Here is a 14,212-nt window from a genome sequence, read left to right on the forward strand (position 1 = left end):
TCTCGCGCAGTGGCACTCATAACGCCAGGATCACCTCTCTGCGACGGGAGGTGGAAACGTACCTGCCTGAGGTGCCCTCGCCTCTAAAATCGGTGTTAAGCTCCGCTCAGATTGAGAGCAGTGCTTCACTTCAGGCGGTTCTGAACGGCCGCAAACAGCTCTGCTGGGCTGCTTGGGAAGCCAAAAGCTTCTCCCTGGTTCTAACTCCGCTTCCATCCTGTTCCAAACAAGCTCCATTAAAAGAGCAGCTCAGCAGGTTTCCCTGTCCGGTGCTACACATGGGTGCCCACAAACAGGCAGATGGCGGCAGAAATCCCATGGGCAGCACCTGCGGGTGGCGCGGGGCCACCTCCGTTCCCTGGGGCCGCCGTGACCTTTCCGGAGGGGCTATAAAGAGAAACACGGCTCAGCGCGGGCAGCCCCGGTCAGAGCCCGAAGTCACAATGATTTTTTCAGAAGACAATCACGGAGCTATAAATACCACGGTGCCAGTGGCCTTTAATCCTGGTGCAGGAGCAGTCGGATGCGAGGGGTGGCTGCTGTCCTGGAGCCGGGCTGTCGGGTAACCGCGGCGGGGACACCGCGCGTGGCTCCTGCCCTCCCGCTGGGACGCGGGTGCTGGAGGGGATGCTGCGGGTGGCTGCCCCGCTATCAGTGCACCCAGCCCCCTTTCCTCCTCCTCTCCGACACCAAAGCACGTTATGACCCTTAATGACAACCCCTCCTCAGGGTGCGCGTCTCCCCATCCCCAGCCCCTTTCACAAAATGTAACTTCCCACCATGGGCAGTGCCCTTGGCTGCTGCTCCCACGGGGGCTGGCTGCTCCTGCCCCAGCCGGGGCATTTTTGTGCTGACAGGAAGGATTTACAGGAGCGCTTCCAGGCTGCCAAATGCGGGGGATATTTTTACCCAGCTCCAGCCTGGGGAATAAATAGCGGCGAGGCCAAGAGACGTGCCATGGATGCAGCCTGGCTGCGATGGAGATGTCACCCGGAGGGCGGCCGCCCCCAGAAAGGTTTCCTCGGCCTCTTGGTGCAGGTTTTGGGGCAGGGCAGTGCCGGTGCCCAGCAAAGCCAGGTGGCACCAGCAGCCTTTGCTGGGGACATCAGGGCAACACCACCCCCTTGCACCCGCGGTGCTTCGGAGCCGCTCTGAGGAGGCTCCAAAAAATGTTGGCGCTGGTGTTGAGAAAGGGAAGATGTCAAGAGCAGAATGGTGCTGTGAGAAACCGCTAAAAGCTGAAATTTTCTTTTTTCCCTTCTCTCACAGGAAACGCTTTGCTTCCTCTGAAATGTTGGGTTCAGCTGAAAATTCCAGTGTTTTCGGTACAAAACAAACCACGAGGAGATGTGCCAGTGTGCCCCACTGCGTGGCTCAGGCCCCAGGCAGCCACGGCGGGAGCTGCCCCTCGATTTGTTCTCCTTGTATGGAAACTTCTGCGAAGGTGAAGTAAAAGGCTGGGGAAAAAAAAAAAAATAAAAAAAGGCTTCCCCAGGGGCCAGCCTCGCCCTGTGGAAACGTGTGCCCTCGGTAACGAAATTCTGTGCGAGTTTTTGGATGCCTTACAGAAATAACAGAAAACTACAGGAGCGTGCTTTTATATAGCTCTGCTTCCTCATCGGGCTCGGGCTGGTGTTTTCTTTTCCACTCGGACAAGGCTTTTCCCATAATTGTGCTATTTTTGTGAAGGTTTCAGGGCAGAAATCGAGGGCCCCTCCTCGGCGGGCCTGAGGAAGCCCTGAGGAAACGCAGCTGTGCCCGTCGCGGCCTCCCCAGCCCCACATTCTGGAGGTTCACAGAGGAATCGGGGCCTACTTGTGCCGGGCGCTGCCGGGCTCTGCACCTTGGCCCCATCCCAGGATGGGTTTTGTGGCCATGGCCCAGGCCAGCTCCCCTGCCCAGGGCCGTGTTGTCACGGGGATGAGCCTCTGTTGCTTGTTGTTGCTCATTTGAGCTTGGATTTCTTCTTCAAACCAGCTCCCGAGCACCTTCCAAGTGCAGGGCTTTGGGTCTGCCTGCTAGCTGGGCCTTGGTGCTGTTTTGGGGATTTTCGAGGTGTTTTCCTGTGGGTTTGGTGGGTGCAATGCGGGCGGGCCTGCACTCAAGGCATCGCTCGTGTCACCCAGATGCGTGGGGCGGTGCCGTGCGGCCTGTGCTGCTTCTGGCAGAGCTACAGCGCCCGCGTCTTGCTGGCCTTACTAAATTACCTCATGAAGGGGGAGAGATTGTGCCCGGCCTCACAGTGCCCGTTTCTTCTGCTTTTCTCCAACCTCTCTCGCGGAGCAGAAACAACTTTTCAAATCAGAAAGCCAGGGGCTGTGACAGGGCCAATCGCTCACTTGGATCCCATGGGCAGGGCTGTGAGGGTGAATTCCCCCTCTCGAACACTGGTGCCTGCTAGGGACGAGCTCCCACGCCCATGGAGCTGCTGCAGGCGCCCGAGCCATTAGCAGGGCAGCAAAGTCATTTATTTAATGCCACTCGTTTAGTTGCAGCTATGTCACGCCTGGCGTTCCCAGCCGTGACAGCTCACACATCCCTGCCCACCCACGGGGTGTCCCTGAGAGCCCAGGGCTGGCGGTTTGCTCCGGGGGCTTGGGGGAGCTCTCTGCTCCGGGGGCTCCTGCCCTGCAGATGGGGCCCGGGTTCCCCTCCTCGCTTCCTCTCCTATTCCCGGCAGCCTCAGCCAGCCATGGGAATAGTCCAGCTTCCTTCGTCCTTCTCCCACAGGAGTCAAGCAGGAATGATCTCCTGCTGACAGACAGACGGACAAGCCACAACTTGCACAAGTGCTGGCTTCATGGTGTAGCCCAGATTTTTCACAGGTTGGGGACAGACTATGTGAAAGCATAGGGTCCAATAACACTTTTAAAGCCAGAATAATAATAATTTTGATTTCTTTTCTTAACAAACAGTGGGTCTAGGGCAACTCCTTTGGCTGAGAGAACAGCCCAATGTAGTGGTTGTCTCTGGCTGTACCCCAGAGCTGCCAGCTCGGCTCGCTTTGTGACACCCCGATGGGCTGTCCCTGCTCCAGAGGGATGGGAGGGAGCCTGGCCCCTGCTCCGTGAGCTCCTGAGCTCCTGAGCTCCAGCCCTTCTGCCAAACCTGGCTTCCCCGGCCCGCAGTGCTCAGCTTGAAGGGGGCTGGCCGTGCTCTTTGTACCTGTGGTCCCCACTGCAGCCCAGCTCTCAAGGTCCACTTCTGAATCCAGTGTCCCAGCTTCTCAGTCTGAAAAATCTGTAAACCAGGCAAAATTCAAGCCTCAGGACAAAATCACTGCTGGAGATCTTGGCTGATGGAGGGGAGCATTTACTTCAGATTAGCTGCCCAAGCGAGAAAACCTATTTTGAACCAGAGACTGGAAACATTTGGGCTAATCCCAGGTGGAAGCTGATTAAAGGCTCAGTGGCACAGATCTGGAGCGTGTCCTGTCAGCCCGCAGAGCCCCCAGCCGCACCGCAAGGAAACGGGGCTCAGCACCGGGGCACTGGGGCAGCGTCCCCTGGCCACACTGATGGGGCCAGGACCTCGTTGTGCTGCAAGCCCAGCTCCGTCCCCAGGTGTTCCCATTGCACCCGTTCGAAGCAGCGTGAGCGGCTTTGTGCTGCGGGCAGGAACTGGCCCCGGGTGAGGAACCCACTGGTGTCCAGCACCTTTACATCCTCCATCTCTTGCTTTTCCTTTCTGTTCATGCATTATTAAATTCCCCTCCAGGGTGATCAAAAAGGAACAAAAAGGAATTGGCTGCTTAAGCAAGGAGCGAGTATTTAAACTGTGGGGTTTGACATGCTCTGGGTTACAGCTGAAATTGCCAAAACAGGCAAAAACACTGCTCTGGTCAATGATAAACAGAAGGCACGGCACAGCTCTGCAATTCCCAGGGTGCTGTAGGGGCTTTTGTTGCACAAAGTGCATGGAGCTGAACGCTGACCCTTGCTGGGAGGAGGGCAGAGCTTTGTGCTCCTTCCCAGGCTAGCAAGCGCAGGCATTGCTGGCACTTCAGCGAGGGGTCGCCCAGATTGGTGACGTGGCAGTGAGTGTTTGCCCTGTCCATCTCCAAGCCAAATATTTAGACTTTGGCCACTGCTTTCAGGGTCCTGTAAATTAGTTGCAGTCATGGCAGTGAGCCCCTGGGGGGTTTATGAGCTGCATGGGCAGCTCTGCAGACGGGTGCTGGCCTGTGGTGGGCTGCAGGGCTGGGCCCTCCTGGTTTAAACCTTTGCTTTTATCCATCTTGTCCTTGAATTGCTGCAGAAACACAGCACAACAGCAGCCCTTTGTCCGAGGCTCGCAGCTTCCCAAGCACACGACCCTGCAAACAGATGCCGGGGTCTTGTGCATTGCAGCTGGCGAAACCACAGTGCTTGCTATAGGTATAAATGCTGAATTCTTCAGCTGCAGCACGCCTGGCACTGCCAAACGCTGCAGTGCCGCTGCTCCAGCTGGGTAAATATTAGGCAGGCTGGAGCTCAGCTCCGGGCAGTGCTCCGGCAAACAGCATTCAGTGTACACACAATGTAAGTTCCTTTCCAGAAAAATATTTACTTACCTCTCTGGTCACTCTCGAACTGAAAGCACATTTAAAGCAGGCTTCTGTGGAATTGCTTAGATTGGATTTTTTCTTTTTCTCTAAACTAAAAAGGGGCGAAGCAAGCGGGCTGTGCGAGGAGCGGCTGTGCCCCGCAGCTTTCTAAAGCCCTTGCTGCAGGTGTTTATGTGCTGTCGCATATAAATCACACCTCGGGCCAGGAGCTCTTGTATCTAATCAGGGGCTCTCAGTTTGTAAAATACTGCAGAGCCCTGGCTGTGCAAACAGCCCCGAGCACGTCCTCCTGCCCCCCGTGCCCACCCACACCAAGCAAAGTCCTGGGCGAGCTCTGCATGCAAATCCTTGTGTGCATACATTTGCATACATCTGAACGCAGACGGTGAGGGGGGAGCGGTGTTTCTCCTTACTGATGCTCAGCCACCTCCCTTGTCCACACGCGGGGAGCGATTCGGGCACCGGCGGGGCGGGCTGCCGCTTCCCCCGGTATTTATGCCCTGCACCAGAGCAGAGTTCCCCGTGCCAGGAAGCGCCGCAGCTTTGTGTGCGGTGGTTCAGGGAGCACCGAAGGCAAATCCAGCTCCGCCTGCAGTCAGCAGTGCTCCCTGCAGCAAGGGAGATGTCAATGACTTAAATATGGTTTTAGGAACGACTAGTTCTTATGTCTCTTTGGAAAACTAGCTCCGACCCGTCATTTTCTTCCCAATAAATGCTGCAGGTGCCAGTAAATCTCATTTTTAAAAAGCGCTGCCCATAACCTGAGACACCTGGCCACTTCCCCTCGCCCAGCCTGGACTCGCAGCATGAAACGAGCTCAGAGCACCCAGGCCGGGGCCGCGGGCAGAGGCAGCGTTGGTCTGGATGCACCCGGAGCCCAGCGCTGGGGACGTGCAGGGCAGCGCGAGCCCTCCTCCGGGCTGAGCTGTGCCCCCCGACGCCGCTATTTTTGCCCGGATTAGAGGGAAATTAAAATTAATCCTCGGAGTTCAGGGAGATCTCTGGGGTTTAGCGATTTTTTTTTCCTGATCGTTCGTTATTTTTAGCAGCCGCTTTTTTATTTTTAGCACCTCGCAAGCGCTGCAGGTACTTGAGCTCCCGCCCCACGTCCTCATCACTGCGTGGGCACCGGCGAGCTCAGCAGTCGGCCCCATCTCCCTCCCTCCCGCTGCCCCACTTCGTTAGCTTGAGTCCTTGAACCCTTCTGCGGCATCACGTCTTTGCTTCCCGTATTCGTGTTTTAGAGAGAAAAAACCTTCCTGGGAGCAGCGAAGGGCAACTTCGCCTCTCCCACCCCCTTGCTCTGCCCGGAGACGCAGCCTGCATGGGAAGCAACCCACAAATTTCACACTTGGAGATCAAAGGACTGAAAACGTTTGATCTCCCCACCTTTTTAATTGCTACGCCCCCAGCAGCCCGCCCAGGGCACAGGGTTGCGCCCCGCAGGCACCCAGCCCGGGCTTCGTGTGCGGCCACGGTGCTCGGCGTCCTTTAAGATCAGCCCGTGCGGGTGTCGTTGTTGAACGCAGAGGTTAATATTTAATTAGACGCTATTTCTGTCAGACAACAGACACCGTGCACGGTGCCCGATCCTAGAGCCGATCGCAGCAGCCCAGTGATCTCTATTTCTGTTCAGGACGTTCACACAAGCAGGCGATGCTGCCTCCATCTCGGGGGACAGGGTTTGCATCTGTCAAAGCACCAAACGTGCTCATTCCTTGCCCCGATTTTGCTGCTGCACACCCGTAAGCCCGGGGTCTCCTTGGCGGCTGCTGCTGCTGCCCGACTGCCAAGCAGGGGCCGAATCTCTCCTGGCCTGGGTCTGCCCCCTCGCCTCTCCCCGCATGCCGCGGGCTGCACGTGAGCGGCCCCGCTTCGGGCGGCGGCGAGGATTGATTTCTTGATTACAGTCTAATGCGTCGTATAATTAAGGAAATCCTCACGCTTCTGAAAGTCATTAGGAGACGGTTAATTGGGATGGGGCTGGGAGCTGCCTGCTGCGGGGGGGCGCATGGTGGCTCCCGGGGCTTGGAGATGTTGCGAGCTGCAGCTGCCGCTCCTGGTCCTGGCCAACCCCTCGGGTCTGGTTTTATTTTTTGCATCTTTTTTTCACTTTATTACATATTTGAAGACTGTTTCCATGTCTGTCTCCAGCCTTTCCTCCTCCAGTCTTGGCACGGATCGTGTTTGCCATATTTCTGCTCATCGCTGTGCTTTTTCTCCTGATGCTTCCCAGCCCGACATGCAGTGCCCCGAGCTGTGCACCGCGATCCAGCCTCTGGATGCAGGGTGCAGGATGCTCCTTTCCCAGCTGTGCTGTGCCCTGCTCCTGGCTGTAACATTTTACGAAGGTGAAATTCTACCTGCAGCCCACCAGCTCCCAGTGGTTTCTTTTCCTTTATAGTTTCTCCCTGGTTTTGCACTTGTTTTCTTGTTTGGGTCATCAGAAGAGGTGCCAGACTGCCCCGGGGGGTTGCAGAGCGGTGCCAGGATAATGCACAAATCCGTAGTTCACGCTGGGACTGGGTGGCTGCATCACAAACCGGTTTCATTCGTGAAACGTTAATCGAATAGTAAATTGTAGATTTGCTAACTAGATGGGATGAAAAGATCAATTCACGGCAGGCAGAGGAAACCATATTTCGAGGCAGAAAAAATAATTAGGGAAAAATCAGTATTTCTGTCAGTGTGCACTAGCATGAGTTATTAATGCGTGTACTAGACGTGTCTGATGAGCTTTTCATGTGGAAATTATTACAGATGGATGGATTTTCAGTCCCACAGATGCCTAAGTGCGTCGTGCTTGCAGAGTTTGGTTTTGCTCACCCTGCGGTGCTGTGTAAAACTGCTGCAGTGTCATAAGCATGTGGGTGGCCACTGAAGAACAGGGGGAACTCTGACAATAATTTTTTTTGGTCGTGCCTTGGAACGGAAGGCAAACGGGAATCTGACCACATCTCCCGGCACTCGGCAGTGATTTGAAATCCACAGCACGCGGTGTGCTGAGGCAGTGTCCTGCACTGCAAGGAGAGGGACCAGCAAGCAGTAATTCTGATTTTTTTAACGCATCATGAACCAGCTTACTGGAGTCTATCCGGTACTGCATCTCAGTTAAACATCTCAAAATGCAGGGGAACAGGGAAAAAAAAAGAACAGATTTAAAATTACCATCAGCAACGCAGTTTACACAGGGTTGGAATGTGATGGAGAAGTTCTAAATCTCAGAGTGAGTGACAGATTCAGGTGGCAAATACTCTGGAAAGAAGCCCAGTGCCGGTGGTCCCGGTGGTGCCAGAGGGGCAGGGTGCAGCCCTGCAGGGCCTGCGGGAGGCTGAACTGGAATCCCACATGCTGCAAAAAGATCTGATCCCCGACACAGGCTGCGCTTTCAAGGTCATTTCGTTCTGCTCCAGGGTGCAGGGAATTGTATTTCTGAGCTTTTCCAGATTAAGGGACATATGAGCAGCAGGCCTGAATTTCTCCTTGGCTTTTTGTGGTTTTTGCTTAGGATTGGAATGTCAGTCAAGATGCTCGTGTTTAAGTCAGGAAACCTGGACTGTGCACAAACGCCAAGAGAGACCCCCTTTACAGGGCAGCTTGCTGCAGAGCATTTCATGCACAGTGCAAGGCCTGCTGGACTTAGGTACCTGCCTCATCCCGCCCACGATGGATCCAGCACTGCACCACCGAGGTCTCAGGAGCATCAGGCTTTACCTGGGCTATGTAACGGGGAGCCCAGGTAAAGCACAAAGGTTCCTTGTACAAAGCTAATGTTCCCCTCGCCCTGGCAGTGAGACAAGGAAGTACGAACCTTTGAGTGCCTTGGACACCTGAAAGTACAGCTCAGCTGTACCAAGTACTAGAGTTCTTACCCAAAATAATCTGTAGTCTATCCAGTTAAAGAACTCCTTCATCTCCTCAGCTCCACATGCGTGGGAAGCACAGTGCTCAGCATTGGTCATCATTGAGTAAGTCTAGATCAAATAGAGCGAAACAGACAGTTCTGATGCTGGAGTCATTAAATCTTTGGCTAAGCTAAAAAGGCAGAGTGAATAATGTTTTTAATATGCTCAGGAAATCCTCCATATCGGATGAGATCAGAAGAAGCCATTAGCAAGGACGGATGGGGATTCTTCTCCAAACAAAGGCAGATACTGGGTAATTGCAGCTCTATAAACACAGCATCACTTAAAATATTCAATAATTCACCCTGCATCTGGGAAAACATCAGAACTTTGTATTTAATATAAAGGTGGATGGGTGAAAAATAATTAGGACCCTTACAGTTCCACACTTACTTTTCTAATCTGTATTGTGCTCAGGCCATTATATATTTAAAGGGTTTATTCTGTGCTAATGGGAATGGTATTGCCAAATTCATCTCATGCTCAGAGAAGAGCCTTCACCATCTTTGTTTTTCTGAATTAAAGGACAAAGACAAGGATTTTTCTGAATACCCTCTCTTTTATTTTTTTCATAAAAGCCTAAAGAAACGCTTGCTTTTCAGATTATATCTTCTTTCTGACAACAAATTCCACTTTGTCTAGAGAGAAAAGATGAGAAAACAGCAAAACCTGTAACTTAATATAACACTACATGCTGAGATAGCACAGGTTTTCATTAGCTCCTAACAGCAGAGGAGCATTTGAGTGGTTCTCAAGCATCCGTTAACCCTGAAAACATCACAAAAGCACAAGAGCAGTGTGATAACAATTTTATGGGGAGCAAATATGCGGTCAACTTATCCAGCAGCCCATGGCTCTGCCTCCAAGCACCTTTCAGATTAGCTGTTAGCCAACTTGCTGTACGTCTCCTTCGCTTAATGTCGTGCTATAAATCACAGTGTACAATTTAAGAAGGAAGTCTGTGCTGGGCTAGCAGTCGTCATTGCTAGTAATGGACTCAAGCTGCAAAATTTGGATTCAAAGCTCAGAGCTGTTTGGATTTAGGGTTTTAGGTTGCCCATTATAGAAATAAGAAACAGATGGGATTTGCAGGCCTGGTTCGGACTCCACGCTTCTCATAAGGTCAGTGTTGTTTAAATCAAATCAGATTTTAACTCAGATTCATTTCTGCCTGTGCCCGCTTGTTGTGTGAATGGCGCAAAGTATCCCCAGGGACAGAATCATTAAAATACTGAGTATGTTCTGTGTATCTCAAAAAAGGAATATTACTGCTGGTTCTGCAAGAAAAGTGAAATTAGTGGCAATTGGGAACGTTTGTAGGTAGCGCCAAAAAGGTCCTTAGCATGCATTTATACATCAAAGATCCTGTATTTTTAGAGATTTATAGTTGAGGAACTTAAAATACCCCTTTTTCCTCTCACAAGGCTCTGTGAGACGCATGGAAGGGCTTGCTATATCCTTACCAATTTGCAGAAGAGCACACCTTGCCTTGGCCTGCTGCAGACTGTCTCTCCTGGGGCAGGACTGGCAGAGCACTTCACCACATGAAGCTGCGGCTTCCTTGTCTTTTCAAACCGAGCCTCAGCATCTTCCCTCTGGAAGAATCACTTCAGCTGAACAAATTACTAAATTTAGTAGCGAAATAACAGGCTCAGATTGCATTTTGCTGAAGGTCAGATTAGAGTATCTAATGGTTCTGTCTGGCTTTCACATCTAAATGCCATCTGAAATAAGGCTGCTGAGCACCTTTTGGTCTGTGTCGGTGTGCAACTGACTGTGCTTTGCCCTTGTGTGCCACTACCAGTAACAACCCAGTAATTCTGCGATTCCTGTGAAAGGGGAACTTCCTGGGGCACTTCCAGTGGTTCCCAGTGGAGATTATCTAGAAGAAGAGATTCACAGAAGTGCAGAGTTAAAGATCCACAAGCAGGTGTTATCTCAAATGCTGCGCAGCTCATATCCATGCCAACAGATCATGGACAAAATACATAAGCTGCTCTTCCCAGGGTGTCTGTTCAACAGGCCAGCTGCTTTTGTCACGGGTGCACGAAACGGGAGTATCTAATAAGGAAGCACTTTGATGTCGCTCAGCCTAGCTGCCAGACCAGCTGCGACAAGGGCAATGCCTTGGGACACCGCGCTGCGGTGCTGCAGGGAATAAAGAGCTAAGGAGGGAAAATGTTCAGTCTTTAAAGGCTTCCAGCCTAATGTAGGATTAGTGGAGAGAAAATGGACTGCACATTAAAATTCATGAAGGAGTACAACTTAAGATCTATGAATAACAGGGCCACAATTACACAGGGCTAGGGATTTGGTTTTGTTTTAGCTTTTTTTTTTCCAGTGCTGGTGGAAGAACGAAGCCATTAGCGGGACGTGTGTGGCTGTCGCGGGTTCTGCCTTTGTTGCTGGGTGCTGTGGACATGCACAGCTGATGATACTGAAGGGTTAAACATGGGGACAAGAGGAAATTGGGTAATGCAACTCTGCTCCATAGATTCACAGATGGAATACAAGTTTTTTGTGGTCTGTTTGGTAGGCCCATTTCCTTGTTCCTGGATCTGAAGGCCGCATCTGAGGCAAGGAGACACCTCAACAAGTGGCTGGGCCTAGCAGGCCTGTGAGCTGCTCATGGTGGCCCAGAGTAACGTATCATGAGGGAGACCACAGGAGAAATGAGGGGAATTTTGACTAAAAAGATTTCCCAAGGGTTCTGGGGAGACCCTGTATCACTGGAAGAAGAAACTCCAAAGCAAGGCTATGGAAGGAAGCAGAGGATGGACCTGTATTCACAGCTGACCCTGTGGGTCATGGGAAGGGGAGGAAAGCAGTGGGTGCATGCAGCTCATCACCATCTGATTTTGGGAGAGTATGGAGGAGATCTGGCTTTTCTTAATGACTCGCTGTGAGACAAGCTCAGGCCAGGGGTTAACTCTTCCCCCACAGTCCCCTCCGTGAGCACCGAGGCTGTGAAAACAGCTGCCTTTGTGCTGCAGTCCTAATATAGAACAAAAGTGTAGTATTTTGTCCTAGATTGAACAGCTGGGGAAATAAAACTACTTTGGGTGGTAGGAGGTGCTGCCACATACACAAGAGGACAATTCCAAGACAGTTTAGGATGGATATCTGCTTATTTTCCACTCATAGAAATACATATAATTCATAGCTGTGGTGCACTCTAATGGGAACGTGGAGTAAATTATTGATTTATCACATCTGATAAGGAAGTCAGGAGAACAATAATCCTGTCTAGCACACAGAAATAGATTAGAAGCCTCCCACGGGCTGTAACCGAAGTGTAGGTGTGAGGCGTTCCTAAAATCGCCATGAGCTTTCAGTGCTGCACGTACCACAGGCCTAGAGTCAGGGTGCTTCGGGTGGATGCCCGTGGCTTGTACGATCACCACGGGATCATTCCCAATATGCAGCCCCTCACCTGCCTGCCATGTGTGAGCAGGCAGACGGACAGATGGACAGACTGAGCCCTGTGTGAGAATGAGGACAGCTGAGCCATGCCGAGTCCTCCGGCCCGTGACCTTTTTGTGCGTGCTGGCACCTGGCAGTGGCAGCAGCAATCACTTGTGTGCGGCCTCGGAAACAGCTGCGGGTCTGACACGTCTGACACTGTGGTTAAATTTAAAAAGGGTGATGCAGGAGTATGTGTGAGGGTGGTAAATTAACAAAATTAATTGCTGGCATGTCATAGACCAACTTGAAAGAAAACAGGGTTTTAAGATAAACAGTTGGGGCTTGTAGTGGGCAAGCCATGTCTCTTCTACTGAGCACAGCAAGGTTTGTGCAGAAACGTTGCCGAAGCTGGGGTGCTGAGACCTGATCCTGCACCTGTGGCTCGCTGTGGGCCAGATCCTGGCTGTGGCCATGAGCAGACGAACCTCAGGTGCCCTCAGGCAGGCACAGGCCTCGGTGCATACTGCACAGTTCTGCCTCCCTGTTCTTCCCTGCAGTATTTCTTAGCAGAAACCTGTGAAGGTGTCTCTGAGTAACCTGGCTGTTCTGGCAGACCATGGGCTCTTGTTTTCTGTGGAGCTAAGCACAAGGCTATTAGGTGTGCAGGAGAAAGGCTAAGGCATCTGGTCCTGTCTTCAGAAAGAAGCAATCTGTAACAAGTGGAGGAAAAATTGAAAGAAAACTTGTCAATTCATAAATGTTTTGTGGCAAGGCATTCTAAGATAGCAGATGGCAGTGTAAAGGGGCATTTGCTTTTTGCTGTGTCTAACACCTTCTTTCTCTGTTTTAAGAATAATGCTTTTCCAATAACAGCTCAGAGCCAGTGCCACAGAAATCCTGGCTGACAGAAGAACTGCTGGTCGGCTGACAGGAGCACGGCTTGTGGGAACTTCAGGCTATTTTCTTTGTCAGTAGTGAAATTAAAGCTCGGGGATCTGTCTTCTAAAATGTGGCCCTACTTTCCACAGGCACAAAGCAATTATGTCTTCACTTGCTCAATGTAATTAATAGATGTGGTTTCCTTCACAAGCATCAAGGGATGCCATGTTCATCATGGAACGGACTGCTCTGTCCAGAGCAAGGACAAGAAAATTCCTCAGGAACCTGGGACTCTCCTCTGGGAAGAGCAATAAATCTGTTGTGCACCTCAAGGGATTGGAATATTCACCATATCCTATTACCTCTCTGCTCATCAGAAGGGAAAAGATATCCTCTGCGCAGAAACAAAAAAAGACATCCTCAGGGGTAATTCAGTACAGGAAGCTGGCAAAGCTGCAGCCCTCTATCACCTTTACATGTAATTTGCAATTATGTGTAAAGCTAGACCTTAGGAAAAGAGCAATTTCAGTCTTCCTGGCTAGCCTGAAAGTCACCATGCTACCCTGTGTAGCACAGTTACTGACAGAGCAGCTGTGCGGGTAGAGATGTATTTTTACAGAGTTATTAGAGCAGGGAATTGTGCGGGGATTACTGGGTTCTTCTCCCAGCTCTGCCTTTGATTTGTGGTGTGCGCAGACCCCTTAATTTGTTTCTGTTTTCCCCATCTGTGAAACTGAGATAACATCACAAGGGAATTGTAGAGTGTGATTCATTAATGTTTATTAGACAGAGGGAAATCCTTAAATGAATGGCACTGTATTCCAGGAGGACAAAGTTCAGGACTGCAAAGAGGCTGATTAAACCCAAATCTGCGATTCCCAGGCTAGGAGGACAAAAAAGAAAATTGAAAAACCTTACCTACCCCTGTGCGTGCCAAAAGCAGTATGTGATTTAAATAGAATCAAGTAGAATGTGCATGTCTGCATGCATTCATACATACACATGTATCTATGAAAACCATATAATAATGTAATAAAAATTATCAGTAAAAGACTACCAAAAAGTGTGTTTGAAGTTTCCAGTAGGAAATAGTAAAGCAGTGTATATGATAACTGAGCAAGCTACTAGCAGCAATACAGCATTAGTACATCGTGAGGAAATAAATATGATACGCTTTCATAAAGGGATGCAACAGCATACAGCACATTGACGTGTTCCATTATGTACCTAAGTGAACAGAGCTGTAGAATGATTATAGCAATCTTACTGCCAGGCTGATGTGCTTCTCACGCTTATAGAACAGCATCTACGTTATTTTAGGTAATTGCTACAGGTCAGCCTCAGACTGAAATGGACGATCTATGCCAGCAGAATGCCTAAACACCTTAATGCTGTCCAAAGTACGAATCTTCATGTTAGTACATGCCAATTGTTTGTCAGCAACTGGTGGGCAGTTTTTGTTGCTTTGGAGAAGGGA

At 50.9% G+C, this 14,212-nt stretch overlaps 1 long non-coding RNA gene across 1 annotated transcript; it reads left to right on the forward strand.

Moving 5' to 3' along the window:
* The first annotated feature begins 6,338 nt into the window (after positions 1 to 6,338).
* Positions 6,339 to 14,014, forward strand: LOC118176423. The gene is made up of 4 exons (XR_004755410.1): positions 6,339 to 6,627; positions 6,701 to 6,897; positions 7,307 to 9,573; positions 10,988 to 14,014. It is a non-coding gene; the product is annotated as an uncharacterized LOC118176423 (long non-coding RNA).
* Positions 14,015 to 14,212: the final 198 nt, after the last annotated feature.

Source organism: Oxyura jamaicensis, chromosome 19 (assembly GCF_011077185.1).
Source record: "Oxyura jamaicensis isolate SHBP4307 breed ruddy duck chromosome 19, BPBGC_Ojam_1.0, whole genome shotgun sequence".
Lineage (NCBI taxonomy): Eukaryota > Metazoa > Chordata > Aves > Anseriformes > Anatidae > Oxyura > Oxyura jamaicensis.